The sequence below is a fragment of the Scyliorhinus canicula genome, chromosome 7, assembly GCF_902713615.1.
Source record: "Scyliorhinus canicula chromosome 7, sScyCan1.1, whole genome shotgun sequence".
Classification (NCBI taxonomy): Eukaryota; Metazoa; Chordata; class Chondrichthyes; order Carcharhiniformes; family Scyliorhinidae; genus Scyliorhinus; species Scyliorhinus canicula.
In genome coordinates, this window is record NC_052152.1 from 207,954,835 (window position 1) to 207,968,763 (window position 13,929).

A 13,929-nucleotide genomic window follows, 5' to 3' on the forward strand; every position below is an offset into this window, starting at 1 on the left:
TACAATCCAGTGCTTTGGCAAAGGTAATAATTTAAGAGAGATGGTGACCTTGTGAAGTGGTTTTGGTTAAAAAGGAAACTCAATCGGGGCACCTGATGTTCATGGCGAACCAATTTTGCAATTACTTTTGTTCAGTAGATGTATCACAAGTGAACCAACTGATATACATTTTGAATCTAATGCAGTAACTCATTTGAAGCCATTGGATCTGCAGGAATGTACCAAATTTGTCAAATGCACAGGCTGATATTTGTATGAAGAAAGCTGAAGAATGAATGTATCGACTGTGTCTGAATGATGCCAATGTTAGTTGATGCCATCAGAATTGCCCATTTTAAGACCTTTAACTTAGACCTGGCTACAATCTTCAGTTCCTGCTGTCTCCATTGATGTTTAAGTGCAACGGTCAAACTTGTAAAGTCACTGCGGTAATGCCAACTTGGAAAAGGTAGGTTGTCACATGTTTGGGCAGATAAGTGGTTGAATAAATCCAATGATGGAAATTTGGCATTCTTTACATTTTGGTGTGTAGATCTTTTCTGATTTGTTCTCTGTTGTAGGTGACGCTGGTACGGTTTGCATTTATTGCCCAGCCTTATTACACGGAGATAGATGGTGACAGTTTTGACCGAAATCATGACAGCAGAGTGGCTTATTAGGCTGCTTGAGAGGGCATTTAAAGTCAACTAGTATGAAACTTTGTAGGCGAGACTGGATTGGAATGGCAGATTCCCACTATCTTGAAGGATATAGTGAATCAGTTGAATGTTCTTGTCTGGAAACACATGCTCATATCTGAATTCCCAACCTCTGGGTTGCAAGCCCAATACCGTACACAAGCGACCAAAATTACTCATTCCACCATCTCCAATCTGCATCTTAGAAGCTGGTCACAGAGGGGTACTAATATGGATTTGAGCTGCTTTCCCACTTATCAGAATATGATGATGTAGAAATAGCTGTGTTCTTGCCCGTTTCCAGTTTTGTCAACATTTCACTCCCAACTTGTGCCTATTTATTTATTATGTTACCTAGAGCAGCTAGCCCTTCAGATCTGAGATTTCATCATTTTCATTATCTTCATATTGAGAGTTTAAGCCCTCTAAGAAGGAACTGGTTTGAGACTGGCTGTGAATTATTTTGTTTACTCCGAGCTCGATTATGCACGCAATTCCTTTGTTTGGTGTACTGTTTAATTTCCAGAGGTGAAGGACAACCGATAGACCTAACTTTGCCAATGATCAGAAACACCATGCAAATACCTGAGTTTTGAAAGAAAACTTGATGGTTCTAAAGACCCTTTTTTTGACATGTTAAAGATTTCCAAAACTTCTATGAATTCAGTAAAAAGAATATTCACAATTCTAAATGCCAATTTAGGACATACGTCCGAGTCCGCATTTAGTAAATTGGACTCCGTTGTAATTTTCTGCAATTATTTTTGACTGCAGCTTATGCATCAGTACAAGTGACAGTCTTTAGACTATACAACTTGCTAGTTCTTCACGAACATTGTGCACATGATCGATTATTTTGTTCACCCACATTAGATGTTCAGAATATAAATTTTACCTTTTTATCATTTGGTGTGGGTAAATAAACTTCCAGATTCCAATATTTCTACCCTAAAAATGCTTTAATTCCCTCCCCAACTGTACAAGTAGAATGAATTCTGCACACAGATCATCTCCCATAGTTATTCTTGAGTGGGTTTCTCATTGTATAGATGGTTTTTAGTCAGTTTTCTCCTTTGCTGTCTCTCTTCACTCGAGTTGCCAGTGAATAGCGATAGATTGTAAAAGATGCGTAAATCTGGCACATACTCTGATCAGGGATTAGAGGTTAAGAAGAAGAGAGCTCTGACCATTCACATCAGTGCTGTCTTGACTGAGATCAGCTAATGAGTGCAGTCTAACAGTGAGCTCAGCCCTTAAGGCTCACCTAGTTACTGGATAAACTTGCTCAGAATTTTGTAATTGGAACTATTGACTATTAGCCAGTGAGCAAATTCATTCCACATGATTTTCGCTCATTTCAACTAGCAGAGAAAGACATTATTCCGGCAGGCTAGTGTTGATTTGTTCTCCAGTCTGAGGTTACACTAATGATGTGTACATTTAATATAACTATTAACTGGGCAGTTGGGTTGTGATGCGGAGTGAGGGCCAACAGTGGGGGTTCAATTCCCGTACTGACAGCTTATTCATGAAATCTTCACCCTCTCCTGAGATGTGTTGACCCTCGGGTCGAATCACCACCAGTCAACTCTACCCCTCAAAGGGGAAAGCAGCCTATGGTCACCTGGGACTGGCGGCTTTACTTTTATTAATGTATTGATAATATAACCTAGCTGAGACACCTGCATTCACTCCACGCACACCATTTATTACTCCACACTAGCTTGAGAAATTTAACAATTTCACCACACCACACCAATCAAAGGCAATGGTGACATTCTTTTTCCAATAGAATGACTTTTAACTGGCTTAAGGTTCTCGGTCCTTCGCTTGTCAAATGATCTGCTGTAAAAAATGGCGACCAGTACTGGGTCAGCGGTGTGTGAATTTCTTTTGAGCCCAGTTTCCTGGAAGTGACTGGAGTTTCCTCAACAAGAGATAAAACTCGCTACGTGCTTTTTGATGTAGAAACCTTATTCCCGTTGCAGAGGGTTTTTGCACTCTTGGCATTCTGGAAGGTAACGTGCGAATTTGATAGATATCCTGGAGGCAGACTCTCTACCATCTGCTTGGAAAAATAAATAATTGCAGAAACGATAGATGCTGGAAATTGCGAATGTGAGCAGCAATACCTGGAAGTAAACCGATCAATCAGAGTCTGTCAGAAACTACAATGCAGGCTCCTTCATCAGAACGGAAGACTGGAAGAGGAACAGTAAGGCTGGAAATCAAGTGGGAGAGAAAGAGTGTGGGGGCGGATTGAGAACAATTGACATGCACCCCACCCAGAGAGAAAGTAATGGCCGATAGAGAACTGTTGACTGCACAAAAGCCTCTTAAGAGTAATGGAGAAAGGCAATGAAATTGGCACAAATAGTGAAGGATAAAAAGCAGGAGGGACATCTCACAAAAGGGTAAAAATATATCTGGTCAGTTTCCCTCTTCCCCCCCCCCCCCCCCCCCTTAGTTTTTTTTTTGCTACTTCATCCCCAATTTTCTTTGTTTGGCTAGCATGCTTAGAAATATTAGCAGCGTTGCCTTTTAATGTAAACATAAGGCAGCTTTAACGCAACCAGTGTTCCTCCAGTGTAAGTGTAATCGCGGATAGCTGAGCCGTATCAGTTTCTGTGTGCATCAATACCAGGCTTGTTCCACTCTCCCAAGCACCATTTCCTGCCACACGGAGACCCAAACCAGCTCTGGGATGCTGCAACGTTTTATATGGAAGTACAGGAGAGAGGCTAACTAACATTTTCCTAATTTCCGAACTCCTCCCTGTGCAGCCCGGAGTGCGGGGGACTCCTCGCCCTTGCTAACATTCGGTTAGAAGCCAATGAGGCAGATCAGCTAACTCCATACATCCCAGAGATCGACCCTGTACTGTAATCCTGCCCCGTGCATTGTCCAATAAATTACACAGCCAGTAGAGCAGTAATATTTCAAACAAACATGCTCCTTTAAACGCAAGGCAAAATCGTTACGTTAATGGTATGCAGGCAGATTTTAAAAGAATAGGCGTGAATCCGCGCGGTGCTGCCGCATGTCCGGCAGCATTGAAATAAGGAAGGCACAGCCCGATGGCTTTCTCAAAAATTGGTGCTGATGGCTGCACTAATGTCGACGCATTCCAGTTTTCAAGCGGCAGTTTTGCAGTTGAAACGATGCCCAGTTCATTACGGTTCCCAACCATGTGATAAAAGTAAATATTTGGGGTGGGTAATGGCAACTGATTTCATTGCAAAGATGTTGATTGAAGTTGATGAGGATCAAAGGGATGATGGCAGTACAGATTGAGAATTACTCAAAAGAACATAGAGCAGAGATTCGTTGTTTTCAGACTAGAGGAAAGTATACAGTGTGTTGCCCAGGGGTTGGCATTGAGACAATGAATAATCTGGACTGGTACACATAATCCAACTTCCATGATTCAGTTTCCAGATGACAAAACTCAGTAAAACACTGAGCGGGATAGTAGCAAACTGCAGAGTCTAGACAGATTAGTGAAATGGATAGACACATAGCCGGTGAAATTTAATACAGGGAAATGTTCCACCAATGACATAAACTGAATTTTAAAATATAGTGGAAAGACTAAAATATATATGCCACATTGAATAAATACATCAACTAATTAAATAAAAGGGCTATTATTGGGGTGGCAGTGAGGTGATGAGCTGCAATTGTAACGCTGAGTTTGTGCAAAGCATCATGATCCTGGATAACCACCTGCAGTGATTGCATTCTGAGGAACCTAGTCCACGGTGCATCAAGGGAAGTGGGTGGCGGGATGGTGAGACTACCTGGACACTTTGGTCCAGGAGACGGTCACATTTAGTTAGAACAGTTGGTGAACATAACATAATAAATACGAAATAGGAGCAGAAGTAGGTTATTCGGCCCCTGGAGTCTGCTCTGCCATTCGATAAGATTATAGCTGATCTGTTCTGAGTTCCACGTCTCAATCTACCCCCCCCGATAACCTTAGATTCTTGTTAAGCAAGGGAATCAATCTACCTCCGCCTTGACAATATTCAGTGACCCCGCTTCTACTGCCTTCTGAGGCAGAGTCCCAAAGTCTCAATGAAATGAAAATCGCTTATTGTCACGAGTAGGCTTCAATGAAGTTACTGTGAAAAGCCCCTAGTCGCCACATTCCGGCGCCTGTTCGGGGGGGCTGGTATGGGAATTGAACCGTGCTGCTGGCCTGCTTTAAAAGCCAATGATGTAGCCCAGTGTGCTAAACCAGCCCCTAAACCAACCCTCTTGAGAGAAAAAATATTCTCCTCATCTCTGCCCTACAAGGGTCACCCCTAATTTTAAAACAATGCCCCCTAGTTCTGGACTCACCCCACAAGAGAAAACATCTTTTCCACACAGTCACTATGTCAGTACCATCCCTCACTTTTCTAAACTCGACACAAGCTCAGCCCAGTCTGTCCAACCTGCCCTCAAGACAACCCACTCATTCCAGGTATCAATCTAGCAAACCTCTGAACTGCCTCCAATGCATTTACATCCTTCCTTAAATAAGGAGAGTAACTGAACATAGTACAAATGTGGTCTCACCAATTCCCTGTATAACTGAAGCATATGTTCAATTCCTCTCATAGTAAAATATAGAATTCCCTTAGTCTTAATTACGTGCTGTGCTGCATGTTAACTTTTTGTGACTCGTGCACTAGAGCATATTCCTTTTCACCTCCGAATTCTGTAGCTGTTCTCAAAGTAATACTCTGCTTTTTTAATTCTGCCTGCCAAAGTCAGCAAGTTCACATTTTCCCACCTTATTCTCCATGTGTCAAATTTCTGCCCACTCACTCAACTTATCTATATCTATCTGCAAAGTCCTTGAGTCTTCACAACATACTTTCCTATCTACCTTTGTGTCATCTGCAGATTTAGCTACTATGCTTTTGCTTCCCTCGCCTAAGTTTTTTTGTATAAATGCAGAGTATACAATTTTTTTTCTAATTAAAGGGGCAATTTGTCATGGCCAATCCACCTGACCTGGATGATCAGAAAATGGGATGGTCAGGGAAATTGATGCCGTTTGCTTGCACCTATGACCTCTGTTGGCTGCACAAACATCTACCTGGAGAAGGAACTTGGAATGGGAGGATCCATTTCAGAATCGGAGGGTGAGGTTCCATTTGATGTGGTTCACATAGGAACAAATGACAAATCAAAGGATGAGATTCTGCTGAAAGTTTGAGGAGCGAGAATCCACTAGAGTTCGACGGAGGCACAGTAGCACAGTGGTTAGCACTATTGCTTCACAGCGCCAGGGACCCAGGTTCGATTTCCAGCTTGGGTCACTGTGCGGAGACTGCGTGTTTTCCCCGTGTCTGCATGGGTTTCCTCCGGGTGCTCCGGTTTCCTCCTACAGTCCAAAGATGTGCAGGTTAGGTGGATTGGCTATACTAAATTGCCCTTAGTGTCCAAAAAAGGTTAGGTGGGGTTACGGGTGTAGGGTGGAAGTGTGGGCTTGGGTAGGGTGCTCTTTCCAAGGGCCGGTGCAGACGCGAGGTGCTGAATGGCCTCCTTCTGCATTGTACATTCTATGATTTTAATGCTATTTTATTCAAGGATCACATTCACAGCCAAAAGGCTAACGTATTACTTAGATCAACAATTCATCTTTCGACTAATTAATCAAATTTAAAACTTGGAAACAATTCCTGCCATTGAAAAAAATAGACACCTGCAACAGGGAAATTACGGATATTAAAAGAAGGAATATTGAATTAAAATTACAAACCAATACACTGTTCCTAGATTACAGGCATTGGAAGTACAAGAGATTTCATCTTTCAAGTACTGTATTGATGAATCAAGCAGAGAAGAGGCACTTTCAATCTTGTTTTGTGTAATGAAAAAGCTCATAGGATGTAGGAGCAGAATTATGCTATTTGGCCTATCGAGTCTGCTCCGCCATTCGTTCATGGCTGATCTCATCCTGGCCTTAACTCCGCCGTCCTGCCCATTCTCCATAACCCTTCAACCCACTACCAATTGAATCTATCTAATTCCTCCTTAAATTTCCTCACTGTTCCAGCATTCTGGGATAACGAATTCCACAAATTCACAACCCTTTGGGAGAAGTAGTTTCTCCTCGCCTTTGTTTTAAATTTGCGAACTCTTAGCCTGAGACTATGACCTCTCGTTCTAGAATCCCCACAAGAGGAAGCATCCGCTCCATGTCTGCTTTATCCATATCTTTTACCATCATTTATACCTCAATTTGATCCCAGCCCATTAGAATATCGGCCTAAACTGTTCAATCTCTCTTCATACAACAAGCCCCTCCTTTCTGGAATCAACCTAGTGAACCTCCTCTGAACTGCCTCCAATGCCACTGCATCTTTCCTCCAATAAGAAAAAGGGTAAATTGGTAATCTGATGGTCAAGGATTCTCAGGAAAGATTGATCATAATATCATTGAGCTTTTATGCAGTTTGAAAGTGATGTACACAAGTCAGAATCTAGATTATTGAGTTTAAAGTCAAATATGTGGATTTGAGGGATGAGTTGGCTAAAATAGGTTGAGAAACTAGATTGAAGTGCTATAACCATTTGTATTTATACTGTATAGCACCTTTAATATAATAGCAGCTTTAATATAATAAAGCATCTCCCAAGGTAACTTCACAGGAGCATTTTAAAACAAAATAGGCACCATGCTAGATGATGGATTAGTGGATAGATTGAGGATAAACTAGCCAGAAATATACAATACCTTCTATAAGCATGTAAAAAGGAATCGAGTAGCAAAAATAAATATGGGTCCCTTCAAGACTGAGTACAGGAGAATTATAATATGGAATAAGTAAATGCCAGCGATGTTAAATATTTTGTCCATCTTCATAGTTGAAGATGCAATCATAGCAGAAATATTGCGGGATTGAGGATGAAATGAGAGTGAGGAACTTGGGGTAATTAATGTTAGTAAAGAAAATGTACCGGAGAAGTTAATGGGACTGACAGCCGAATAGTCCCCTCACCCTGATGGCCTACATCCTGGTATTCCAAAAGAGATGGCTCAGCATTTAATAGATGCCTTGTTTACTATCTTCCAGAATTTGCTCAATTCTGTGACATTTGCTATTTGGGAGATTGCAAATGTTAAGACCAGTATTCAAGACGGCACGGTGGCACAACGGTTAGCATTGCTGCATCACAGCACCAGAGACATTGGTTCAATTCTGGCGGTTGTGTGTGGCGTCTGCATGTTCTCCCCGTGTCTGCGTGGGTTTCCTCCGGGTGCTCCGCTTTCCTCCCACAGTCCAAAGATGTGCTGGTTAGGTGGATTGGCCATGCTAAATGACCCCTTAGTGTCCAAAGATGTTAGGCAGGGGTAGAGTCAAGGGAGTGAGCCTAAGTAGGGTGTTCGGAGGGTTGCAGACTCAATGGCCTCCTGCACTCTCTGGATTCTATGGTAAGAAAGGAAGGGAGAGCAAAAACAAAGCTGGAGGCCAGCAACCTGACATCAGTCAGCAAAATAATTGCTGGAATTAATTATTATGGCAGTGTTAACAGACTGCTTAGAAACTCATACATGGTTACCAGAATCAACAATGTTTTAGTGAAATGGAAATCATGTTTGACAAACCTATAACAGTTTTTGAGGATGTAGGCAGCAGGGTGGTTAAAGGGTCACCAGTGGTATATCTGGATGTTAAATAAGGTGCAGCCCGAAAGATTTTTACGCAAAATCAGGGTCATGTATTTGGGACTAATACATTAGCATGGAGAGAGGAATGGTTAAGGGCAAAAACTGGGAATAAACTGGTCTATTTTCTTTTTAAAAAAATATTTTATTAAGGTATTTGAAATTTTTCACAACCGGAACAAAAGCAATGACATCAACATGGTAAAATAAACATCCCCCCCCCCCCCCAGCGCAATCTTCACACACCTCAACCATACAACAAACCCCCCCCCCACCCCGGGAATATTGCATCCGCTGACATTTTAAATTTTCCCCGAGAAAGACATGCCTCACGGTAGCATGGTGGTTAGCATCAATGCTTCACAGCTCCAGGGTCCCAGGTTCGATTCCCGTGCTGGGTCACTGTCTGTGTGGAGTCTGCACGTCCTCCCCGTGTGCGCGTGGGTTTCCTCCGGGTGCTCCGGTTTCCTCCCACAGTCCAAAGATGTGCGGGTTAGGTGGATTGGCCATGCTAAATTTCCCGTAGTGTAAGGTTAATGGGGGGATTGTTGGGTTACGGGTATACCGGTTACGTGGGTTAAGTAGGGTGATCGCTGCTCGGCACAACATCGAGGGCCGAAGGGCCTGTTCTGTGCTGTACAGTTCTATGTTCTAAAGTCGATGAACGGCTGCTACCTCCTGGAGAACCCTAACATTGACCCTCTTAAGGCAAACTTTATTTTCTCAAGACCTGAGAAACCCAGCCATGTCACTAACCCAGGTCTCTACACTCTGGGTCCCTCCACATTAACAATATCCGTCTCCAGGCTACCAGGGAGGCAAAGGCCAGGACGTTGGCCTCTTTCGCCCCCTGAACTCCCAGATCTTCCGACACTCCAAAGATCGCTACCTCCGGACTCGGCACTACCTGTGTTTTTAGCACCTTGGACATTGCCTTAGCAAAACCCTCTAAGCATGCCCAAAACATGTGGACATGATTTGCTGGGCTTCCCGCGCACCTCGCACACCTATCCTGTTCATCCTAGCAGCTGTCATGTGTGCCCGGTACTACCTTAAATTGTATCAGTCTAAGCCTGGTGCACGATGAGGAGGTATTAACCCTGCTTAGGGCATCCACCCACAGACCCTCCTATCTCTCCTCCTAGCTCGTCCTCCCACTAGCCCTTAAGTTCCTCCACCGGAGTTTCCTCCGCCTCTGGAAGCCCCTGGGAAAATATCTGATACCTTCCCCTATCCCACCCAGGTACTGGAAACTACTCTATCCTGTATCCCTCGTGGCGGCAGCAGCGGAAAAGCCGTCACCTGTTTTCTCAGGAAGTCACGCACCTGCAAATACCTAAACCTATTCCCTGCTGGCAATTCAAATTTATCCTCCAAAGCTTCCAAGCTGGGAAAGCTCCCATCTATAAATAGATCCCCCATCCTTCTAATTCCTGCCCTCTGGCAACTCCGGAACCCGCCATCTAGCCTACACGGTACAAACCTGCGGTTGTTATAAATTGGGGCCCAAATTGATGCTCCTTCACTCTCTTATATCTCCTCCATTGCTCCCAGATCCTCAGAGCCGCCACTACCACCGAACTTTTGGAGTATTGGGCCGGCGAGAACGGCAGAGGTGCCATTACCAATGCTCCCAAACTGGTGTCTTTACACGACGCCGCCTCCATCCGCTCCCATGCCGACCCCTCCCCCACTACCCACTTCCTGATCATGGCTATATTAGCCACCCAGTAGTAATTGCAGAAGTTCGGCAGCGCCAACCCCCCCCCCCCCCCCCCCCCAACTGCGCTCCAGCAACACTTTCTTCACTCGCAGGGTTTTTACCGCCCACACAAAGCCCAAAATAACCTTATCCACCCGCTTGAAAAAGGCCTTGGGGATGAAGATAGGGAGGCACTGAAAGACAAACAGAAATCTGGGGCGGACCGTCATTTTCACGGTCTGTTCCCTCCCCGCCAGTGATGGCGGGAGCATGTGCCGTCTCTTAAAATCCCCTTCCATTTGTTCTACCAACCGGGATAGGTTTAACTTGTGCAGTGCCTCCCATTCCCGTCCACCTGGATTCTCGGATATTGAAAGCTATTCCCTACCATTCTAAGCGGCATCTTTCCCAGTCTCTTCTGTTGCCTGGATCGCAAACATCTCGCTTTTCCCCATGCTCAATTTATACCCTGAAAAATTGTCAAATTCCCCCAAGATTTGCGTTACCTCCCTCATCCCCTCCATCGGGTCCGAAATGTACAAGAACAGGTCATCTGCGGAGAGCGAGACCCGGTGCTCCACCCCCCCCCCCCCCCCCCCCCCCCCCCCCCCGAACCAGCCCTTTCCAGTTCCTAGAGGCTCTTATTGCCATGGCTAGGGCAGAGGGGGCACACACGCTACTGGTGCCTGATAGAGCAACCGCACCCAGTCAATAAAGCCCTCACCAAACCCAAACCTTCCCAGCGCCTCCCACAGGTAATTCCACTCCACCCGATCAAAAGCCTTCTCCGCATCCATCGCTGCCACTACCTCCGCCTCCTCTCCTTCTGAGGGCATCATCATAACATTTGGAACCCTTCGAACATTGGCCTTGAGTTGCCTGCCCTTAACAAATCCTGTCTGGTCTTCCCCTATTACCCCCGGGACACAGCCCTCTATCCTGTGGCCAGTATCTTAGCCAGCAGTTTGGCATCCACATTCAGTAGAGAACCGGCCTGTATGACCTGCATTGCTCCAGATCCATATCCCGTTTCAAGATCAATGAAATCGAGGCCTGCGACATTGTTGGGGGGAAGGGCTCCCTTCTCTCTCGCTTCGTGAAATGTCCTCACCAGCAGTGGGGTCAATATCTCTGAAAACCTCTTATAGAATTCCACTGGGTCGCCTTCAGGCCCTGGGGCCTTGCCCGACTGCATGCCCTCCAGCCCCTTGATTATTTCTTCAATCTCAATTGGGGCTCCCAGCCCTTTACCAGGTCCTCATCTACCCTCGGGAACCTCAACTGATCCAAAAACTGCCTCATCCCCTCCACCCCAGCCGGGGATTCTGACTCATATAATTTCCTATAAAAGTCCTTAAACACCTTGTTCACCCCCGCTGGGTCCAGGATAGTATGACTGTCTCTACTCGACTTTACCTATCTCCCTGGCCGCCTCTCTTTTCCTGAGCTGGTGCGCCAACATTCTGCTTGCCTTTTCCCCGTACTTTTAGATCATCCCCGGCAATTCCTCAACTGTTCCACTGCTTTCCCTGTGGTCAACAGCCCAAATTCCACCTGTAACCTCAGCCGCTCCCTCAGTAGCCCCACGTCCGGGGCCTCCGAGTATCTCCTGTCCACCTGGAGTATCTCCTCCACTAATCTATTCCCCTCAGCCCGTTCCACCTTTTCTCTGTGGGCCCGTATCGAGATTAATTCCCCTCTGACAACTGCCTTCAAAACTTCCCAAACCGTCGCTTCAGTGACCTTCCCCCGGATCATTTGTTTCCAGGTAGTTCAGGATGGACTTGTTAACCCACCCACAGATCGCCTCGTCCACTAGCAACCCCACATCCAGTCTCCACAGCGGGCGTTGCCCTCTCTCCATACTAACCCGTAGACCCACCCAGTGTGGGGCACGATCCGACACTGCGATTGCCGAGTACTCAGTATTCGGTATTAGCGCCCTGCTCAGAACAAAAAAAAGTTGATGCGAGAGTATACATTGTGAACATGTGAGAAAAAGGAAAACTCCTTCGTCCTCGGCCGTGCAAACCTCCATGAGACTATACCCCCCCCCCCCCCCCCCAATCTGTTCCATAAAACCCTTCAATTCCTTTGATGCAGCCACCCTCCTCCTGTCCTGGATGTTGACCGGTCCAATTCCGGATCAATGACTGTGTTGAAGTCCCCTCCCATGATCAGGTTATGTGACTCTAAATCTGGGATCTTGCCTAACACCCGCCTCTCAAATTCCACGTCATTCCAATTCGGATCATGTATGTTCACAAGTACCACTCGCACCCCCTCCAGCTTCCCACTCACCATTATGTACCTACCCCCCTTGTCTGACACTATTCTCCCTGCCTCGAATGCCAATTTTTTGCTGATCAAGATCGCTACCCCCCCCTGGTCTTTGAGTCCAGTCCTGAGTGGAACACTTGGCTAATCCACCCCTTTCTCAATCTCATCTGGTCTGTGACCTTTAGGTGTGACTCTTGTAGCATTGCCATGTCCGCCTTCGGTTCCCTCAAGTGCGCGAACACGCAATCCCTCTTGACCAGCCCATTCAATCCTCTCGCGTTCCATATGATCAGCCTGGGGGGGGCTTCCAACCACCCCGCCCCCTTGACGACTAGCCATCACTTTTTTTTTTTGCCAGCCCCGAGCTTGCGCCCTCCGCTTCCTCGAGTATAAACTGGTTTATTTTCAGGATGACAAGTTGCTACTAGAGGGGTGGGCTTCAGCTATTTCTTTTTCTGTTTAAATATTTTTTATTCTCCTCTTTCTCACATTTTCTCCCAAATTTACACTCACCAACAATAAACAATAATCAGTAACAAATATGCCAAACCCCATATCAATAACAACAATCCCATCCTCCCACCATACCCCAAACATTAGCCCGCATGTTCACACAAACAAATGACAAAGGAATTAGGGATCACTCATTGTCACCATTAACACACACAGCCCTCTCCACCCAACCCTCCCACCCACATGTGTTTGATATCCAGTTCTTGAAAGTGCATAATGAATAATGCCCATGAATTGTAGAACCCCTCCATCCTTCCCCTCTGTTCAAACTTAACCTTCTCAAGAGTCAAGAATTCCAACAGGTCCCCCCGCCACGCCAGGGCACAGGGTGGAGAGGTTGCTCTCCAACCTATCAGGATCCGCCTTCGGGCGATCAACGAGGCGAAGGCTACGATATCTGCCTCCGCACCTGTTTCCAACCCTGGCTGGTCCGACACTCCAAATATGGCCTCCCGGGTGCCTGGGTTCAGCTTCTCGTGCACCACTTTAGAAATTACCCTAAAAACCTCCTTCCAGTAATCCTCTAGCATTGGACAGGACCAAAACATATGAACGTGATTAGCGCCCCCCCTCCCCCTGCCCCGCAACATTCACACACATCTTCTACTCCTTCAAAGAATCGGCTCATCCTCGCCCTCATGAGGTGCGCTCTGTATTCCACCTTCAGCTGTATCAACCCCAACCTCGCGCATAAGGTGGAGGCATTCACACCAGAACCCCCCCTCCATATCCTCTCCCAATTCTTCCTCCCATTTTGCTTTTATCCCTTCCAGTGGTGCCTTCTCTTCCAAAATAGCTCCGTAAACCACTGACACTACCCCCTTCTCCAATCCCCTATCTTCAGCACCACCTCCAAAAATGTGGAGGCCGGCTCCACCAGGAAGCTCTATCTCCTTTCCCGAACCTGCATGTATCTAAACATTTCTCCCTGCTCCAGCCCATACTTCGCTTCCAGCTCCTTCAATCCTGCAAACCGACCCCTAAGAAACAAATCTTTGTGTCTTAATCCACTTCTCCCATTTCTGAAAATTTCCATCTCGCCTCCCTGGCTCATATCTGTGGTTCCCGCGAATCGGCATTTCCCTTGA

The 13,929-nt window shown here is 45.8% G+C and overlaps 1 protein-coding gene across 4 annotated transcripts in view; it reads left to right on the top strand.

The window, feature by feature from the left end:
* LOC119969760 (copine-1-like) overlaps positions 1-13,929 on the top strand; it is a 110,624-nt gene that overhangs the window by 27,882 nt on the left and 68,813 nt on the right. The gene's annotated exons all lie outside the window — the stretch shown is intronic.